This window comes from Rattus norvegicus, chromosome 14 (genome assembly GCF_036323735.1).
Source record: "Rattus norvegicus strain BN/NHsdMcwi chromosome 14, GRCr8, whole genome shotgun sequence".
Classification (NCBI taxonomy): domain Eukaryota; kingdom Metazoa; phylum Chordata; class Mammalia; order Rodentia; family Muridae; genus Rattus; species Rattus norvegicus.
Genome location: NC_086032.1, coordinates 5,501,125 through 5,521,296, shown reverse-complemented (window position 1 = coordinate 5,521,296; position 20,172 = coordinate 5,501,125). Strand labels below are relative to the sequence as shown.

The window sequence follows — 20,172 nt, the reverse complement described above, 5'->3', positions numbered from 1 at the left end:
ATTTCTCTTGCCCAGAAATTCTCCTAAGGTGACATCTTCATCAAAGAAAATATATTTCTTACTTTCCTAATCACAGTCTGAGATAACGTGATCTTTATTGGAACATTACCTTTTAAATTTAAAAGTTGAGATTACTTAACCCTTTCAAAGTACACAGTTGAGTGATATTAGTCACATTGTGAAGTCCCCACTAACTGTAGATTTCTCATCTGCAGGAGAATCCACAAGTGTATTAGCATCCACTTTTAAATCTACTCTTCCCTTATTCTCTAGAAACAACTGATATTTTCTCTCAGTATGTTTGCTGACTTTGGACATTAGATAAATAGGATTGTGGAGTATTGTAGCTTTTGTGTATGGTTCTTTCATACCGCCGTGTTTAATGTGTACTAATCATTCCTTTTATGGCTGTATATTTTGTTTATCCATTAATAGACAGAATAGTAATTTTAAGTATTCAAATTGAAACACTAGTGTATCCACAGTTAAAGTAGATGGCACCAAGGTTTTATATATAGTATGAATAAAATGTTGTGTAGAATGGTATATAAATTAATCAGGTTTTTGTTTGTGTTTTTCTAAAGGTCATTTTAGCCTTGATTTTAAGAAATGAATGAATGTACTATGTTCATCAATAAGTATTTTTGAAATTTGAATGAAAACATTAGACATAGAAACTGTGTGTCATGTGCTTATATTTTGAATTTATCTCATTATTTGAGAAAACAACATATAAAGGAAATGAAATGAGTATAAATGAATCAACATGACTTAAAATAATTTTTGTAATACAGCAAATATTACATTTTAATATCACTTAAAATTATATCTTTATAGGGGACTTTTCTTCAATGGAGGACTTCTGGAAGGTATTTAAAAGTGACTTTGAAAGAACTCATTTCCCCTGAAAATTGTTCATTTGATCAGTGAACAAGATAAATAATTTATTTGTCATTTGTGTGTTTCTTTAGGGTCTGTTATGCATTTACCAATATAGAAGAAGTAGTCTATGGTGAGTTGTTGAAGTTACTGTTCTCCCTTAAAGGAGTGGTTCAGTACCAGCTATAGAAAACCCTGCAGGTGCATGTAACAGTTGGGCCTTTCATTCATTACTTAGTTAATCTCCATAGCAATGTTACAAGGTAAACAAGGACCAATACTGTATAAATGATGCACATCAGATAGAGGATGTTTTATTGTCGCATAGCTAAGAAAGAGAGAAAGGATTTTGCATGTTTGTGCAGTCATTCTCCTTTATTCTAGCTTATTATTTACTGTATTTAATGATTCAGCAAATACTGAATGAGACTGTCCCAGGATATGTAAGATAGAGAAAGACAGAATGTTCTGTGTTGCTTCATTCAGTAAGATGATGGCATGCATCCCCAGCTCCCAAAGCAGTGCCTGGCAGAATCTTTCAAAGTCTGCTCTTGTAAATCAGCTAAATCCTTTCCCTAGTCAGTAAAGAACCTACATAGTTTACCAGACTCAATGCATATGCATTGGTTTTTAAAACTTCTTGAGAGCATGATATCTTTATTCATATTTACTAGCTTTTATCTGTTCTCAATAACTTGGACTTGAAGCCTGCTTTGCCAGGTAACTAGTTTAGCTGCTTGAGGCACTTAGAATTCTAGTTTTTCATCTAATAGATTAATCTATTGAGAAAGGGAAAGAGACCACAGGATGTAATCACATCCCCAAATCTCTTCCTGAATGCTACATAAAATGTATGACCAGGTCTCGAGTACATTAGTCCTTTGGGGAGACCACTGCTATCCCAACTGCAGCATTCCACCTCTGACCCTCAACATTCTCATGTCTGTCTCATAATGCTAAATGCATTAAGATAGCTCCCAAGTGTGTCTGAAGTCTTGCCACTTCAAATATTGTTTTAATAACAAACAAAAAACCTCAAAGCAAATACTTACCTCTGTATGCTGGTTTGAATAGGGATGGTCCCCATAGATTCATATGTTTGAATGCTTGGCCCATGAGGAATGGCACTATTAGGATGCCTGGCTTTGTTGGAGGAGGGGCTTTTCTGTAATGGTGGCCTTTAAGGTCTCCTATGCTCAGACTCTCTGCCCACTTCAGAGGAGTATGTCTGACTGCCTTTGAGTCAAGATGTAGGACTTTTGGCTCCTCCAGCACCAAGTCTGCTTTCACAATGCCATGCTTCCCGTCATGATCATAATGAACTGAACCTCTGAAACCATAATCCAGTCCCAATTAAATGATTTCCTTTATACGAGTTGCCTTGGTCATGGTGTCTCTTCACAGCAATGGAAGACCTAACTAAGAAGGATATTGGGGACTGGGGTCTTGCTGTGATAGACCAAACCATGTTTTTGTTTGGAGGAATGTGTATTTTGGGACTTAGGATTTGGAAAGCAATGACTTTTAGTGGGACTTAATGGGCCATCCTAGTAGGAATATGGAAGACGAAGACGTTGGTGCTGAGGGTGATATCAACTCTTGTGGTTTCAGAGGAGAAAAATTTTAGTATGTTACCTGGAGGTCGTTCTTACAGTGTTTTTGTCAAGAATGGGGATGGTTTTTGCCCTTTCCTGGGGAGTCTGCCTGAGGCTAAGGTGAAGAGATTAGTTAAATTGAGGAAAGAGGTCTCTAAAAAGCCCAGCATAGACTGTGTCTTATGGGTCACTCTTAGAGCATTTTGATCAAGTGAAGCAAGATTAGGATGAAAAATGCAGTATGTTATTGTTCAAGGATTAAAGGGGCACCTGGAAGCGGAATGGAGCTGAATCCTCCATTCAAGGATATTAAATGGAATTCAGGAAGTGGTGACCTCAGGACAAGATCCCACCCAGCTATGCATTAGCAGTTACACAGGGATAGTTATATTATGTTAGGATTTGTTACGACCTGTTATAACTTGTTTTCATTTGGACATCGAAATATGATTGTGTGTCAGATTGACAAGGGTTGGAGTGTTGTATCTGTTCTCAGTTGTCAACCTGAATATGTCCGGAATGAACTACAGTGTAGAACTTAGAAAGGTCTTGTGACAGGACTTTAAGAAAACTGTAGGTCCAGGTGTGGTGGTATAGGCCTTTAGTTCCAGCACTCTGGAGACAGAGGCATGCAGATCTCTGAGTTCAAGGCCAGGCTACAGAGCAAGTTCTTAGAGAGTAAAGCTTGGGCAGTGAAGGAAACCACTGATACTAAATGCAGAGGGTGATGTAACCCAAGCTGAACTCTGTGCACACCGAGCCTTCGCCTGTTGTCCACACATGGCTGGATTTGTTCCTCTCCTCAGAGCTCTAGCCACATTCTCAGTTTATTCCATATTTGATTTATAACACTGTATCTATCCCATTGGCCTGTGTCCTGTCCACAGCACAGCCACGAGCCTGAGCCTGTGATTCAAATGGCTTACCCAGTTGGGTGTGGAGGATAGTGGGACTTAGGATGGAAAGATACAGGGACTGCTGAGTCTCCTGCTCTAGCCATCAATCGGATAAGCAAAGACCCCTCAGGAGGGAGGTCCCCACTTGGTCACAAGGTTCAAGGTGCAGAAAAACCCTTCTCTGTTCCACACAGATCACCCTTCTCATACAGTGCTTTTGTGATGCCAGATTCAATGTCTGGCACTTGCCAGGCTTTCTTTCTCTTGGTCGCTTGAGACCCTGTGGAAGAAAATTCGCCTACTCTGTCACCAGTGACAAAATTGGGTCTTTCTTTTCTACAAATACAAAGTGCAGCACTTGTGCACCCCACCAGGCTTCTCTGGTTTTGTCCTTTTCTTTTTACACCACCCTCCTGTCCCTGTGCCATCTGCCTTTGTTTCAGTTTTTCTCCTGGGGTTGCAGGAGTGTGCAGGGCATCTCTTGTCTTCTCCTTCCCTCTATAAAGTGTGAGCTACTGAGGAGGTTTTTGTCTGGTATAAAGCCTGTGCTTCTCTGTTTAGATTAATAATACTAAGTTTATATTTGTGCATGGACATATCTGAAGAGGCCTTGTCCACTTTGACTCCCATGCTTTAAACACCTTGTGCTGGTGTTTGTGAAGGAACTTATTCTTAGAATTATTGAAGAGAATCTAAAGAAATTAAGAATACTCAGGCTGTTTCAGAGTCACCCTCCTGGTAGCTCTTGCTATCTCTGCCCTGAGGTATATCCTTGAAGGCAAAGTCCCCTTTTTAATGATCTGTGCTGATTTTGTGAAGTTATATAGATCATTTTATGGAAACTGTGTCATCCAAAAATTTATATTTTCTAAATTACACCAGGGTATACCTTTTTTTTTTTTTTTTGACAGCCATATTATTTGTTACCTACCCACTAGATATTCCATTTTGCTTCATTGACAGGAATTTTGTAAAACTCAGTTTTAGGGAAAAAGTACTAAGTCTTAAAAGCTGTTTTCCTATGTTAGGACAGTGTGGATAGTTTCTGATGATTCGTTTTCTAGTGCCTAAAAAGCATAAACACACCCTCGATCAGTGCTGCCTTTGCTGATACGCTGGCTCATCTCACATCGTTGATAAGAGAGATTTGTCCAGCTCCTTCTGTGTGCCAGACCCTGTTCAAAGATGATCATATCTCCTCTCCCGTATAGAATACCTCTAGGTAAGTACTATATTTCATATGGAAACACAAACACTGAGAAATGAGGTGCCTTTCTTTGTTCCCTATAACCCTCACTGAGGGCATTGTGTGCTTTAGTTCCTGACTCACACACCAGGGAAGGCAACCATGAAAACTTGGATTTGATGACACAGGTTCTGTGGACAGACATCTCTGGTATGGGTTCCTCATACTTTTAGGGAGTAACTTAGCATCACTAAATCTTAGGACCTTCATTTCTGAAGGTGAATAACTCTATGAGAATTCAGTAAGCAATGAAACACCATGTTACATATATTTACCCCATGTGATAAAATTTATGTTAAATACCTTATTTTACCAGGAAACAAGTGTCTGTGACTAACACAAGTATCCCGATGATTTCATCTGTTTCTATTGTTGTTTTTATCCATTTGTGCTCTTAAATTAGTTGAGTCTACACAAGTGAGATGGTGTAGAGAGTGGAAAAGAGAATGAGTCACCTCACCACTGGAGAATAAATGCAGTGAGGCAAGCTCTTACCTGGTTTATTCAGGAACCAGGGATGATAAAACAGCTGCCCACCTTGCTGGTTTCAGAAAACCATGTGGCTGGACCAAGAAACCTAGTCAGCTTTGTGTGACTTTTCATTGTACAGCACCAACATCAGCCTGTTGTGTGTGGTCAGGTGTGTACTTCAGGCTTAGGGCCCTTCCTATTCCTAGCTAATGGTCTAGACATGTCTTATTGTGAATATGGGCCAGGGGAAAATGCCTTTCCTGCCACTACACAGATAAAGGGTATTAAGGATCCGGCTGACAGCAGTGTGAGAGGTGAAGCAGCAGGACTGATAGGATTGTGAGTATTTGGCAAAAAAGGATTCCAAAAGATTTAGGATTCCAGAAGAACATTATGATTCAGAGAGGATTTTAAACCCAGGGTGCTGCAGATACTGCTCAGTTGATAGAGTGCTTGCCCAGCATGCACACAGCATTGGGCTTGATCCCAGCACCACTTAAGGGAGCATGATGGTCTATGCTGCCTGCAATACTGTCATTTGGAAAGTGAAGGCAGGAGGATCAGAAGCTCAGGAATCCTCAGCCCTCAGCTACACAGCACATTTAAGGCTAGCCCATTCTATATGAGACACTATCACAATCAAACATACTAAACAAAATACAAAAGAATTTAAATAAAGGGGAACTTGGAGAAACAGTTCAGCTTCTAATATGCTTCCTGGGTAAGCCTGATAACCCAAGTTTTAAGCCTCAGAGCCCACATAAACAGCAGACATGGTAGCACAGACTTGTAATCCCAGCACTGGGGAGACAGAGACAGGAGGACCCCTGGGGCTTACTGGCCAGCCACCATAGCCTATTTAGCCAGCTCCAGGTCCTACTGAGAGACACGCGCGCGCGAACACACACACACACACACACACACACACACTCTCAAAAGAACTTTAATCCAGTCTAAGTTCACCCTAGCATCTGTCTTTAGCTATTACAGGGTCATTGGACACCTTTGTTTCTCCACTTTCTCTCTCTGATTTCCTCCCCTCAGTTTTCCATTCGTAGTAGACCTCGATTTATCCTGTATTTCTCAGATAAAGTAATTGTACAGGTTCTGTTCTTGTCTCTTGGAGCAATCAGTGGAAAAGATAGCCTTGCCCACATTCAAGGAAGAATGAGATGGAGAGTAGGCAGTAAACTATGTAGGACCTTAGATAAATGCTACTTCTACAAGAGAACAAAACGTGAAGCAAAGCCAGGAGGATCACAGTTTACACTGAATATTATGTTACAACACTTGCACGTCACTCAAACGATTACTCACACATACATTAACACACAGTAGAATATGGTTGGTATACTTTGTCATTCTTTTTCACATTAAACTCAGCTCTGCTCTAATAGCCAGTTGGAAGTACTAAGATGAGTCAAAGCGCATTGTAATTACTGTCAAGCCTTCCCTAACGATACCTGTGAAAATCAGGTAGCTAACAATTAAAAGTCAATAGACTGTCTTGAATATATGTCACTTCCATACTAAGATGAACATCATCAAGGCAGTTCCAAAGTAACTCGACACTGTTTTCTCAGTTTCTAGGTGTGGTCTACAAACTGAGAGCCAGTGTGCTGTAAAAAGATGTCTTAAGATGCATAGGTAACTGTATTCTGAGTTTACATTGAGGCTATTACAGGTAATGCTTTCAGTACTGCTCTATTGAAAGCATTCCAAAAGTTTAGTAGTAAAGAGTGAAAGACTTAGTAATGGAGAGGAATTCACATTTACCACAGTCCTGACTTGGAGGCCACTGTTAGAGCTTCTTTGGATTCTGGGAGGCCAGCTTCTGATGTGGCCACTTGCCACAGTGGAGGCAGTGGTAAGAAATACCCGGCTAATAGCTTTAAAAACTCAAACGATGCAGCTGGGTATTTTTATCTCGACAGTGAGATGGTGCCATGAAGTGCGTCATTTCCCTTTCTCAGGGTGGCACGTAGAAAGTGGGATTTGTCAAGATAGTCCTGCAGTTACAGCGAGACACAAAAGATCAGTCAGTATAACATGATAGCACAGACAGTAAGCAGGTACTGAGTCCCTGGGAGTGACAGAGCCCTGGGAGATGGGGACGTCTATTCTGGAGGCCACCTGCACGTCTGCTATGACTTATGTACTGAGTGACCTAGTCCATACTTCATATATTTCAAAAGCAAAACAAAAATAGGAATGGAAGGGGGCAAAAGGACCGGAAACGTGAAGGTGGCAGAGAGCCTTAGCTGGGGCTGTTGTGAAGGCTGAGGGTAGCAGGGAACTGGGGGATATGAGGACGGAGGTCTCCTAAGATGCAGCTGGTACAAAGTGCCACGCTGATAGCTAAGACCTCAAATGCTGTTCAGTCCAGTCACGTGTTTGAGTCCAAGGCTTAGGTTTGCCATGTCGTCGTAGAACATAATCCAGCTCTTAGAAAGGCTTATCTGTCGATTAATTTTCATATTTAAAAACTAGGCAGTAATCAAAGGATAAATTAAATAAATAAATGCATATGCACACATACACGCACACACACACATGTGCACACACTTTAGTTTTTGTGTGTTTTTCAAGACAGGGTTGTCCCCTTACTTGCTCTGTAGACAAGGTTAGCCTCGAACTCAGAGATCCACCTGCCTGTGCCTCCCAAGGCATACTTAAAGGCATACAGAGATTTATATGTGTCTATATCTTGGAGGAACTAATCCTCTGGGGTGGAAGACCCTGGCAAGTGCACTCTTAACTTCATAGCCCGTGCTCCTCTGTGGAGCTAGTGATGGTGGCCACCGATGTACCGTGTAACAGCAGTGGTTTGTTTTGTTGTGGTTTTGGCTGGTTAGTTTGCTTAGCCTTGTAGTGGAAGGACAGAGTAGACAGACTGGCTTCCCTGTTCTGCTTATGCGTTGCTGTCCTGTGACCATGATGGAGATAGACAGTTGGACTGCCAGGCACGTGGTGTAAGCTGATCTGCTCCATCACAGGCTTTGACTTCTTCCTGACAGCCTGCGAAATTGTCTTCTGTTCCTTTATTCTTCTTTACGTAGGAAGATGTACTGAAAATTTGTATTCTTAAACTAGTCACAAAGTACACTATCAGGAGTTTATGAAATTGCCTGGATATTCTATCTTCACTATAGGTGGGAGAACAATACTAAAATTTATACGGTATCATAAAAGATGTTAATTATAGTCTCTGATTCATTGATATGAGTGTTCAGAAGTTCAGTATTTCAACTTCTGTGATCACTTTTATTTTTGTAAGAACCCTTGCTGAGTATGACATGCAGTGTTTACAGATCCTGAGAGGAAGTACGAGCTCGTATTTGTCTTAACTAATGAGATAAAAGTACTATTCGTGGTAATGATTTTCTTCAACTGATGATAAGAATTAATTATGAATGAAAATGTATAAAATTAGGGCAAGAGGAAGCAGCATAGACTATTTTGACTGATAGGAAGCATGGTATAGAATGTCCTGATGTCCACAGGGTACAGAAATTGTATGTTCATCAAGGATTTCTGTCTGAGGAGCAAGAAAGCATAAGCTAGAATAGAGTCTGAGAAAGCCATCTTTCGGATGCTTGTCTCCACTCTAACACATTCACCTCATTGTCCCCATCAACTAAGTCACTTAATCAACTGTGCATCGTCCTGTCTCCAGAGAACCATTGTCTTGCTTCCAGAGAAGCAAGTAAAACCTAATCTTTATGACCTTTCACTCTGGTGATTCAGCCTTTTTCCTATATTGTATTATACATTTGAATCTGTAAGTCTGGATCGTCACCTGCTTAATCTTAGCCTAGCTGTTCTGTGTCCATGCTGTCTATTGGCCTAAAAAAATTTTAAGAAATTATAAAGACATCTGCATTGTCTGCTGTCCTCTGTCTGCTGTCCCCTTCTCTGTCTGCTGTCCCCCTTTTTCCCCCTTGACAATTATTCTGCTTTACCCACTTCCCAAAATCCATGTGGCCTTGTTGATAGATTGTGAATCATTTCCCTTTAAAGCCTGTTGATGCAGAAAATAAGAGGCTGGCGAGAGTGCGACTCAGTGGGTAGATGCTCTTTCTGCCAAGCCTCCCAGTTCAGTTCCTGAGAAGTGATGGCAGAACAGAAAGGACTCCCACAAGCTGCCCCCTTGCTTCGTCCTGTCTACCATGGCCTATGGCATATCCATACACGCGGACAAATAAACACACAAATCGTATGTTTTAAAGGAAATCTGATCCATGTGTGAGTGAACACCGAAATCACGAAAGAGAGCTTGATGCATGTGTCCTGCCTTGTATCAGCAGTAGCCACAATAATCATAATCATAATGGCTTATACCTTAGAAGCTAGTGTAGATTGGGGTATATATGTAACTGTCTCCTATATATTTGGTGAAGAATATTTGGAGGGAATAACAGATGTGTAGAAGTCAGAAAATAAAGATTTTTAAAACAAAAGCAGCAATGAAGATAATGCTTAGCAAACAGGACTGGAGAGACGGCTCATTGATTACACTCAGACATACATGCAGACAAAACACTCACACACAAAATAAAGTTTAGTGTTAAAAGACCGGAAATAGGTACAAATGGATCTGAATGAGGTGACCATGAAAAAAGCAAGCTTTCCCCTTTGAACTTGAGTTTATTACAGAATCACCTCCCATTCCTGTGCGTGGGACCGCAGGCGCATGTATGCACATGCATGCATGCGTATGCACACGCATGCACATGCTCCTGTACACATCCAGCACGTTTCTTCTCCTGACTTCTCAGTGCTTCCCTCCTACTGACTAGCTTCATGCTGCTGATGAGGGTCGTGGTCAACTATAGCAATCATGCATCGGTGGAGAAGAATAATCATATTAAAATAAATTCATATTGTTATAAAGTTTTTTTATTTTCTACTAATAGTAGTAACCGTATAATAGCATATATACCAAACATTGAGGATAGAGGGATTTTTTTTTTCAGAATAAATGAAGTTGTTCCCCATCTTTCAGCACTTTGCGTACTGGGAGTGCACTTGTACAGTGTGGCTCTGTCACTGCACTTTTCCCCTTCTGGATTAAGGCACCATATTTCATATGATCCACGTATTATGTTGAATCTAACCCTGCTCGTTTGGTTCAGCACATGCAGTAGGAGGCCATCTTAGTGTGCTCTCTGGTTGATCTAGTTGATGCTAAGAAGCAAGTGAAAAAGGAAAGTTAGAGAAAGAAGATAGGAAGTCAGGAAGGACAAGTTACACTACCTAAGATGTAGGGAGCAGTCCTTTCTCTCTGGGAGAGACTGGGGGAAACTCACACAAGCCGGGTTCCAAGAAGCGTTCCTCCCATGAGGTAGACACTCAGAAAGCACCGTGTGTAAAAGAGGGTAGATGCTGATGGTCGAATAAGGGAACAAGCATGTAAGTGCCCTCTATCCCTATAGTAAACATGCGTAACAGCGCTTAGCCCTGTCCATGTCGTAAGGCCTTCAGTGACAGCAAGTACATTCATGCATTGTTCAGTTGTCACCACTGCACTGGCACACTGCTCATCATCATAGCAAAATCTAAATGTGTCATCTAAAATGATGCATGTGACTCTTTGCAGTGTGTCTGTGCCACTGACATTGTTTGCAGAGACGTCCTCTCCTGGTATGGCAGAATTATACCCGAGTGTTTGTTCAGAGCACGTTGTATTATGTATTGGTATTGCAGCTCTTCACAGTCACGAGTTTTCACGAGTCCGTGAGCCAGCTCTCAGCCCTGTCATGATGTGCCCGAAAACCTGTGTTGCTTTGCCATTATGTTCTTCACTGTCTCCTTGGCACATGCCCAGTTGGCATTCAGTTGGAAAACTCTCGCATACCTTCCAGGAGTACATGTAAGTATTTTCAAATCATAAAGAAAACAATTAGTGCTCCTACCTTGTCAATAATGTTTGTTATTTGGCTATCTTGTGTTAAAAAATAAGAGTAAATGACCTATTTCACAAGCCCACCAAAGAAATTAAGAAAAATCTGAATTGCTGATGCTTAGGAAAGCACTACTCATGCACCAGGCACGGCGGAGTGAGCTTATAGCATCAGTGCTGAGAAGTGGAGACAGGAGGATAGAAGTTGAAGTCACCTCCATCCTCTGCGTAGCAGGTTCGGCTCTCAGTAGTGAGATGCAGTGACACAGCTGTAAAGACACCAGTGCTGCCGAAACGACAACCTCTTCCGAACATCGAGGGGAGCTGAAAACAGTTATTTTGATTAGTTACATTTATTTATTGGAGGAGTATGTGTGTACACACACATGTGCACGAACACAGAGGTCAGAAAAAACACATGCAGGAGTTATTAGTTCTTTCCTTGTACCATGTGTGCTCTGGTTCTGCGCTTGAGTTGCGGCCTGGCAGTGAGCAGGCACCTGTGCTCCCTGGGCTCTGTCCTGCGCTGCAGTGTGAGCTTGGCCAAACGCAGTTGCTGAGTGCTTGGCCCTGCTCATTCCATTGCAACGAAAGACCAATAGTTTCCATTTTTATTCCTGTTGACTGTTGTGTCCATGGTTTCAACTTCAAATAATTGAATGAGTTAAAGGAAGTTACACTATTTTACGATGGAGTGGTACAGGAATCTTAGTGTCCTCCAGTGTCTCCACATGTATGGGAAACAGCAGTAGGAATTGCTGGATGGTCTGTGCTGTTTACAAAGCAATCAGTGTGTAAGAAAGATTGTCACAGCTTTGCATTCATAGACTTTGGTGAAAGAGGGACAGAAGCCTTAATTACTGGTATTAGATAGAAGTTAGGAATGAAACTGATTTCATTAAGACCCAGCTTTGACAACACCTAGTCTTCTAGGCCTCACTCTGAGTAAATATGAGAATATTAAATGTTCAAGTACAAAATTCTGGCCATCTTCCAGAAATCTTTCATTTTTAAGAGATTTTTAACTTAAAACCTAAGGAGACCTTGTGAAGATTTATGTACTATTTTATTATCTAGATACTTGATTCTTAGATCTGATAGCCACATAAGCCACTTATATAACATTTTTGCGTGTTAATTATACCAGGCGAGAATAACGTACAATGTGGAAACATTGTTACCCAGAAGGCACTGACTGAGGCAGACAGCAGGAGGTCAGTGATTTCCTTCTCTTTAGTTTGGCTCCTCTGTACAATGGTGAGATCACTCTTAAGAATTGTTACCTTGTCCCTTAGTGCACATGGGTTTTGTGTTGTGTTTTTGTTTTGTTTTGTCCTGGGGAGCTGAGCCTTCCTATGGTAAGGAAATTAATCAAGTTTCAGAACTACATTGTTTTTTCATTTCTGTGTTCTTTGTTCTGTTGGTATGCATACTTCTGTTTACACGGATGTTGCTGGCCCAGGTTGTCTTAGAGAAGCACGTTTGTTTGGAGTTGGGTGTCTTTCTAGCACAGGCTATAGCACAGGAGAAAACTGGCCTCTGTCCATCAGCTTCTCCTTTGCTCCTGCATGGTGATGTCGGCTTGGTTTAGACAATGAGTCATGATGCTGTCGCAGTTTCTAGGAGGGACCAAGTCAGTAGTCACAGAGCGTGAGCAGGATCGAAGCCACAGCATGATGGTCAGCAGATGGAAGCTGCCTCAGGGCGAGTGAAGGTGAGGCTGCTGCAGAGGGCCTGATTGGATCTCACACCCACCCTGACTGGTTGACCTCTCAGCGCCCTCACGGCAGCTGGCCTCTGCTTGCAGGGTTTGCCTTGTCAGTGCTTCAGTTACAATAGGGCTTCCTGTTGTTTGACTCTATGTGGAAGTTCATGATAATAACTTCTAACTAGTACCTTGATTATTCAGAAGAGACAAAGAGCATGTTAATATACAAAATATGAAAATAGCAAGCTGAACAGTGAAATGAAAGTAAAAATTATGATGAGGCTAAAGAATACATTCTGGAAACACAGATATGTTTGTGATTGTAATTAATGGGCTATAATCCAGCCTACCTGGCCTTAACAATTTTTAAATGTTTATTTTTATTATTTTTAATTGTGTATGCGTGTCTGTATCTGGAAGAACAAGCAAGTGCTTTTAACTTCTGAGCCCTGGCCTGAAAAAAAATGTTAATAATCATGAGTAACCCGATTGGTAGTGTAATTAAATGTCCATGTGAATAAGAAAACTTCATGAGGAGATAGGAGGTTGCCTTTGGTTTTTAGCTGTCCTTCGATGACTAACATTATTTCATTGATTCTTTGTAACCGTGTCGTTGTTATTGTCTGTGTTTATTTCACTGACTTCAGCCCTGAGTCTGTTTCTTGCTGCCCACTCTTTGGTGACATTATCTTAGTTGTCGTTGGAGCGGTTTCAGATGTGGTGCTAAGTCACTAACATGCCGTCTCTCCGACTTTCAGTGCTGTGAACCTACCTCTTCATTGTGAATGACCGCCTTCCTTGTGCCCTAGAGACTTGGGTATGTTGTGTTTTCATTTGCATACCATTCTAAGAAGTTGGGTTTCCATCTTGGTATCTCTTGACACATTTTTCGTGTCAGTGGTGAGGAGTTGCTCAGTCTCCATGAGTTCATAAAGTCATTTGTTCCATGTTAACAACATCCAGCTTTAATCTGTGTGGTCACATGGGATGCAGGGAATGTCAGTTTTCTTTTTCTTGTTGAGACTTGCTCTGTGTCCAAGCATGTGGTAAGTTTTAGAGAAAGTTCCGTTTGCTCCTGAGAAGGTAGATTGGTTTGTGCTCAGGTGAAATATCTGCTAAGCCCAGCAACAAAATGAAAGCCCGGCACTCTCACCCATCATAGGCAGAGGAGTAGAACGGCCGGTCCCGGGCTCACTGGCAGTGCAGTCCAGCCCAAGCACAAAGCTCTAGGTGTAGACCCCATCTTGGATAGGAGGTAGGAGCAGCAGGGGAAGACACTTCAATTCATACCAACCGCTGGCTTCCACATGCATGTGCAGTCAGTCACGCCTGTCACTTATTACACACATACATGTCATTAAAAATTAAACAGCCATTGAACAGTTAGAGTTGATTCAATGCGAACCTTAATCTCTAGTCAAGAAGCCTTAATATTTTTAAGGCTTTTATGTAATATTTTTTACAAAGTACTGGGACAAGAAAACACAGTTGTGGGGCTGGAGAGATGGCTCAATGGTTAAGAGCACTGACTGCTCTTCCAGAGGTCCTGAATTCAGTTCCCAGCAACCACAGGGTGGCTCACAGCCATCTGTAATGAGATCTGATGCCGTTGTCTGGTGTGTCTAAAGACAGCTACAGTGTATAGTATACATACGATAAATAAATTAAAAAAAAGAAAGAAAACACAATTGTCATACTCTTGTTTCCTTGAAATACATTCTGAGCATAATTCTGTTTCCTAAATATTTGTTTACTGTATAGTTTCTGGCGTCACCTTAGAATGATATTGAATGGGGAAAAAAAAAGAATGATATTGGATATAAATAATATATTTAAAGAATATATTAACATGTATTGTTTTTTCTTATGTCATCATTCTTTAAAAATTAGCACTCCAAACAAGTGTCTTTATAGCAAAAACTGCACATAAATCCATTTTTGGATTATTTTTAATGTCGAGTCTGACTGTAGTGATGTGCATACATTAGAAGACTTCAGATACCGTGCTAACCAGAGGAAACAAGCCCTTAGTTTCCACCACAGTGCATGAGGCTTCTCCATGGAGAAAGAGGTTCCGACTGTACTATTAAAGAGAGAGAGCAAAAAAAAGTTTGTTCTTCAAAAGACAATGTAGTAGAACATGCTAATTAGTGTGCTCCTTCAACTGGTTTCCTGCAGCATGTGGGAAACACGGACAGAGGCATGGAGCATTCCACTGTCAGCATGGTGTCCCAGATCCAGATGTCGATCTAAGGCTAAACAGAGATCATGGAGCTGCCAAACAGAAGAGACGTGAGGTAAGCCAGACAGGTAGATGCTGCGGTCATGCCTTGAAAACCGTCAGCTGGTGAGCAAGGTGTTACGGTGTGTGTATTTGCTGATGACAGAGAGAGCTCCATGCCCAGCAGTGGTATTTACAGACCCCAAGACCCTTAGCACTCCTGAGCATTCATTCAGATCTGGGAGCCCAGCAGGTAGGCAGCAGCTCCTGCCAAGGGAGAACAGAGCCTTGTCCATCAAAGTCCGTAGTCTTGGGGAAGCTGCCTGAAGCACTTTGCTTTTTGGCTTCAGGCTAACTGAGGTTTCTCAACCCAGGATGTGTTTTGCGGGCTTAATAGCTCACCATAAGAGTAGCACTGGAGTGCACTTGGGTCCTGAACACCCAGTAGAGTTGCCAACAGGCTAATGAAGACTTCGTATTGGCTTGAGCTGTGTCCAGGTGGTCTTCTCTGGTGCATATGTCACAACAGCAGGTGGCCAACACAGAACAAGCCCAGTGGCGATTTTGGAGTGTCTTTGTCTCAGGGCTTTTTTTCTTTTACTCTTACAGGTGCTTCGTGTGTGTATTAGGGTTTCCAGTTCTGTGTTTTTGTGGGATTCCTGTGTATATGAATATGTGTTGTCATGTGCATGTGTTTTCTGTGCTTTTTTTTTTGGCTCTTTTTCTTCTGTTTGTTGTTTTTATTCCAGTTTGTTTGTTTTTGTTTATTATTATCTTTTGATGCCTGTTTTCTAAGGAGAGACAGAAAGGGTGTGGATCCAGATAAGAGGGAAGGAGAAATAGTAATCAGAATATAGTGTATGAAAAAAATAAGTTCAATAAAAGAAAAGTAGTTGAAAAGATGTAGATGTTTTTTCAGTTCCAGTATTGTTTTCATTCTTTTGCATTGACACAGTTTTATAATCTCTGAAACACACATTTTTAATTCTATGATACAGCACAGTAATCACATTCTGTAGCTCTTCCTTAGGCTGCCTTTCTTCCTGTGATCGCAGAGACAGTGATGATGTGTAGGCTGGGCTCTTTGTGCTGTCTCTGGAGGGTGTGAGGGAGGGCGTAGTGACCACAGCGATTGCTATGAGTCCCTGCTCCTCCCTAGCCTTTCCTAACTTGACACATTTGGTCTCAAATATCTTAAGGAAACTTACGCGTAAGAGTATACATCGCCTGGCTACTAACACACTCTCATTTTCTTTTTCTCATTTAAAATAGTGACGGACAAGTGGTGACCGTGAGATGCACGGGAACAGATGGAGCAGCTGGTGCAGTGCTGGGATGCTGCTGTTGTCCCAGACAGCCATGCCTCGGTGACGTTAGACTCAGCAGTCAGCCTCGCCCCGCGTCCTTCGCCTCCTTCCAGTCTGCAGTGGGCATGGAAGTCGCTGGCAGAAATGTGGGTGCCAGGGTCCACACGTGGTGATCCACGTGTGCTACTGTGTGGTCCTGAATGGGTTTGCCATAACAATTACATTATTTATGTCTGGTTTATCATACGATGCTGGTCTTTTATAGCTAATTATTAGTCTTCTGCACTTGGTTTTATTTTCCATAAACTTTACACATGGATGAAAGAAGATATTTTTTAATTTTTCCTCACATGACAGATTTAGAATTTGAAATATTGAACTGAGGAAAAAACCAAAAAAAACTAGAAAGTATGTCGAGAAGTACGCCCAATTGCTGCCCTGCCTCAGCCTTCAGGTGACAATGAAGTAGCTTTCTACAGCTTGGAACTGTCTAAGGACTTCTGCGTACACACTTCCAGCCACAAGTCAGTATGTGTGGAGGAGGAGGAGGCCGTTTCTTTCCTTGCTGATGCCACTCTGGTTGGTCATTTCAGGTGCCCTCTACTGGTAAACGTAACCATGCTGGCATACCGTAGCATAGCTATGTCTCCATTGTGCTGGAGTCTGTGTGAATAGTTAAGATGTTAATACTACATGTTTTCCCTACTTTCTCATAGCTAATGTCTATGGAACTAGCTGTATTACTTATTTGTTTGTTGGTTTGTTTGTTTGTTTTTTATTGTTTTATCTCTGTTAATTGGCCCCCCAGATTTCCAGATAGTGTTCTAACTGCAACAGAAGAACTGTATAGTTCCTTAACTCACACTAAGTTTGACTTTCAACAGTTTGTTCAGTGTGAATATTTTTATCTCTTTTTCATGCTTCAACTTACTTGAAACTCAATTTAACATTAATAACCTTTTAGTAGAACCAACTTATTAAATGTTACTTTGGTGTGCAGTGAAATGTTTGATTAAGCAAATGTTTAAGAAAGATACTTTGAGTGTTTTGAAATTTACTGTGACTCATAAGGCAAAAATCATTTCATAGTATTTCAGAGATAAAGTCTCAACTGTAGAAATTATAATACAAATAAAGTTTGCTTTGATTAAAGTTTTTTCTGAAAGTCCATCTATTGTCAGAAAGCACCAAGAAGTTGCATTAATAGCTGCTGTTTTCATTGGAAGAAAGAGTTCCACTGAATTTCCGTGTAGAGTCTATTCTCAAGAGACTTATGTTTTCCAAACATACTGTGTAGTGTGATCATTTGCAATCTAAATGGATAAGAAAGATACAGTTCAGGGCTGCTGGTTCAGGGCTGGTGGTGGTCATACAGCCACTACAGACACCTGTCTTTAGTGCCCTCTTACATTCTCATGTTAACTGTCTAGACTGTCACTCACATCTCCAGTGAAAACAGGAGCGACGACAGGTCTTTCTGAGTCAGATGCTGAACGAAGCCTACGCATTGTTAACAGGTTTTTCATAGGATTTTTGTCTCCATCTTTTCAGTGTGCGGCCAAGGTTCTTTCTTCTAGGTGGTAACAGTTCCAGGTATATTCAATTTATGTATTTATCATGTATACACTATTATTATGTGAAAACACGCTTCAAGTGCGGCCATTGTGCAGTATCTATGTGTACTGACCAAGTGCCCCATATCATTACAGTCCCTAGAAAGCATTTTGGTACATATTACATACTGTGTTTTAATATACTTATAAAGTTATACAAAATCCTTTCCTTTTACCCATGAGTTCCATCTGTTTGGGTTTTTTGTTTGTTTGTTTTATTGTTTTTATTTTTGGTTGTTTTTTTTCTTCTTGAAAAAAACTGTATCCTTTATCAAAGGATAAAGTTTAATCCGTTTTCTAGTACCTTGCCCTTTGTTAAAATAATTGGGATATAAATTGTTGAAATCGCCACAATTAAGAGTTTCAGAAATGTGTGCTACTGGCCACTTGACTTAATAAAGATGAGATATATTAACAGATAGAACAAAAGTCTGTTTCCTCACTAAAAACAATTGACTATTTTTTTAATTAGCAAATATTAGTAATGGCCTAGACTATTAATAATTTCTATATGTTGTGGAGAGCACATAATGAGACAATGCTTATTATAGCAAGTCAGGTACCATTCAGGTAAATTAGGCATTGTAATTACAATAGGACTGTAATGTATAGAAACTCATTCTTCACATTCCTTAGAGCTGCAACCTGAGACAGTTAAAGGGCCTGTAGTTCAACTGGGAGGTATAGATGGTAGTGGGCTGAGGAAGCCTGGCAAGGCAGGTATACAGAGGGTGTACTGTCAAGCTGGCTAACACTGCAGGCTGCTAGAGCTGTATTTCCGTTGTGTTACTGTGGAAAACACTAGAACACACGATTCAGACATACCCCATGTGAGGAAGTGGGGTACAGAACTAGTCTGGGGGAGTGGTAGCTATCTGTACAACTTGTGACCAAGAGCTGTAGTGGACGTGATGGCACATGCCTACAGTCCCAGCACCTGAGAGGTAGAGTCAGGAAGACTAGGAGTTTAGGGGTGACCTGGGCTACGTGAGACTGGGTCAAAAAATAGAGAAGAGCAGTAGCTGAAGAGTGGTGTTCACAGACTATCATTACCATGCCCACATTGTCCTGTGTAGACCTCACAATCCAGCCTCTTAGTACAATCAGAAGGTATTCTGTGCGCGTGCACTGCATGACTGTGTAGCCCTCGCAGGCAGAGCCGGGAGAGGCTGGAAGGCACGGTGAGAAGACAGAGCCACTTTACTATTTACCATCCATGTGGTCAGGTCTCATCTGTAAGTTCAGACGAATCTGTACCTTGTCTCTCTGGTGTGTATGGTCCAAAGCACATTTGAGCTGAACTTTGCATAGAAGGTACCTTGCATGGAGGAGGTACCTTGTTTTATAAAGAGGGAGGTCTGTTCAGTCAGCAAGATGGAAAAGATTTCTTGGCAATTTAAATTTTCAAAGGCAAAGGGGACAGATGTTGTCCAGTGATAATTAAAAACTTACCTAAGAGGCTTTTTTCTAAGTCTCCGCTTGAACACACATTTCACAGCTGCAGTTTTGGGCTCCTTTTTCCCTTATGTTACATCATGAACATGCCACGTGTTAATGGGCATAATATACAAAGTGCATAATGTAATGTAAATTGATATTGTATGACTGGTTATCTTTCATGTTAATATTAAATTATGAGTGTATAATTTATGTGAAATAAAACATATCCCTGGTATTGAACACTGCTTGGTTCTTTTTATTAATATATAGCCTCCAGAGCTATGTGACTTTAACGTTTTGTTTAATAACTATGCTAATAATCTTCCCAACAGTATAATGACTTTGCCTTAGCTTTGTTAGTCACCTGCGTATGCTAGAATAAGAAGATTTGTCCACAGATGTTCAGTATTGGAAGGAGGTAAGATGCCGATTCTGAAACTGAAATAAGGCCAAGAGAAGGGCTACTAGGGCGACATCTTTGGAAATTCAGCAGTCATACCATGTCTTCTTATAGAGGAAAAGAAAATCCGAAGGGAAAAAACAAGATTCACAAAATACTCTCTTTTGAATGGCATTGCTACTATTCAATGCAAATCAAAAGTAAGATGAAATGCTGGAGAGACTCTATACAAGCAAGAGAGCCTGAGCTTGGATCTCTCTCACACACACAAAAGCCAGGCATAGTGCTGCATATCAGTAACCCCAGAACTAGGAGAGGAAATGAGTGAGCTCTGGCCTTAGGGAGGAGCCTTGCCTTAAAAAATAAGGGTTAGCACACTCAAGGGCAAGCCCCATGCCCTGATGGTAGATGGTCAGCACAAGGCAGACTCAGTGGTGCTTTTGAAGTTTTGTTTTGTTTTGTATGTGTTTTTCTGGGGTGTGTGTGTGTGTGTG

At 41.1% G+C, this 20,172-nt stretch overlaps 1 protein-coding gene across 21 annotated transcripts in view; it reads left to right on the top strand.

Moving 5' to 3' along the window:
• Thoc2l (THO complex subunit 2-like) overlaps window positions 1-19,518 on the top strand; it is a 37,868-nt gene extending 18,350 nt beyond the window's left edge. For 2 of the 21 annotated variants that reach the window (NM_001379099.1, XM_063273588.1), the window contains exons 3-9: window positions 838-869; window positions 972-1,012; window positions 4,435-4,592; window positions 10,794-10,959; window positions 13,456-13,514; window positions 14,876-14,994; window positions 16,191-19,518. The gene's annotated coding sequence lies outside the window, so the exon portion shown is untranslated. Of the gene's footprint in view, window positions 1-837; window positions 13,515-14,875; window positions 14,995-16,190 lie in introns of all 21 variants that reach the window. The other 19 variants (XM_063273590.1, XM_063273595.1, XM_063273594.1 and 16 more) reach the window with 19 other exon arrangements.
• Window positions 19,519-20,172: the final 654 nt, after the last annotated feature.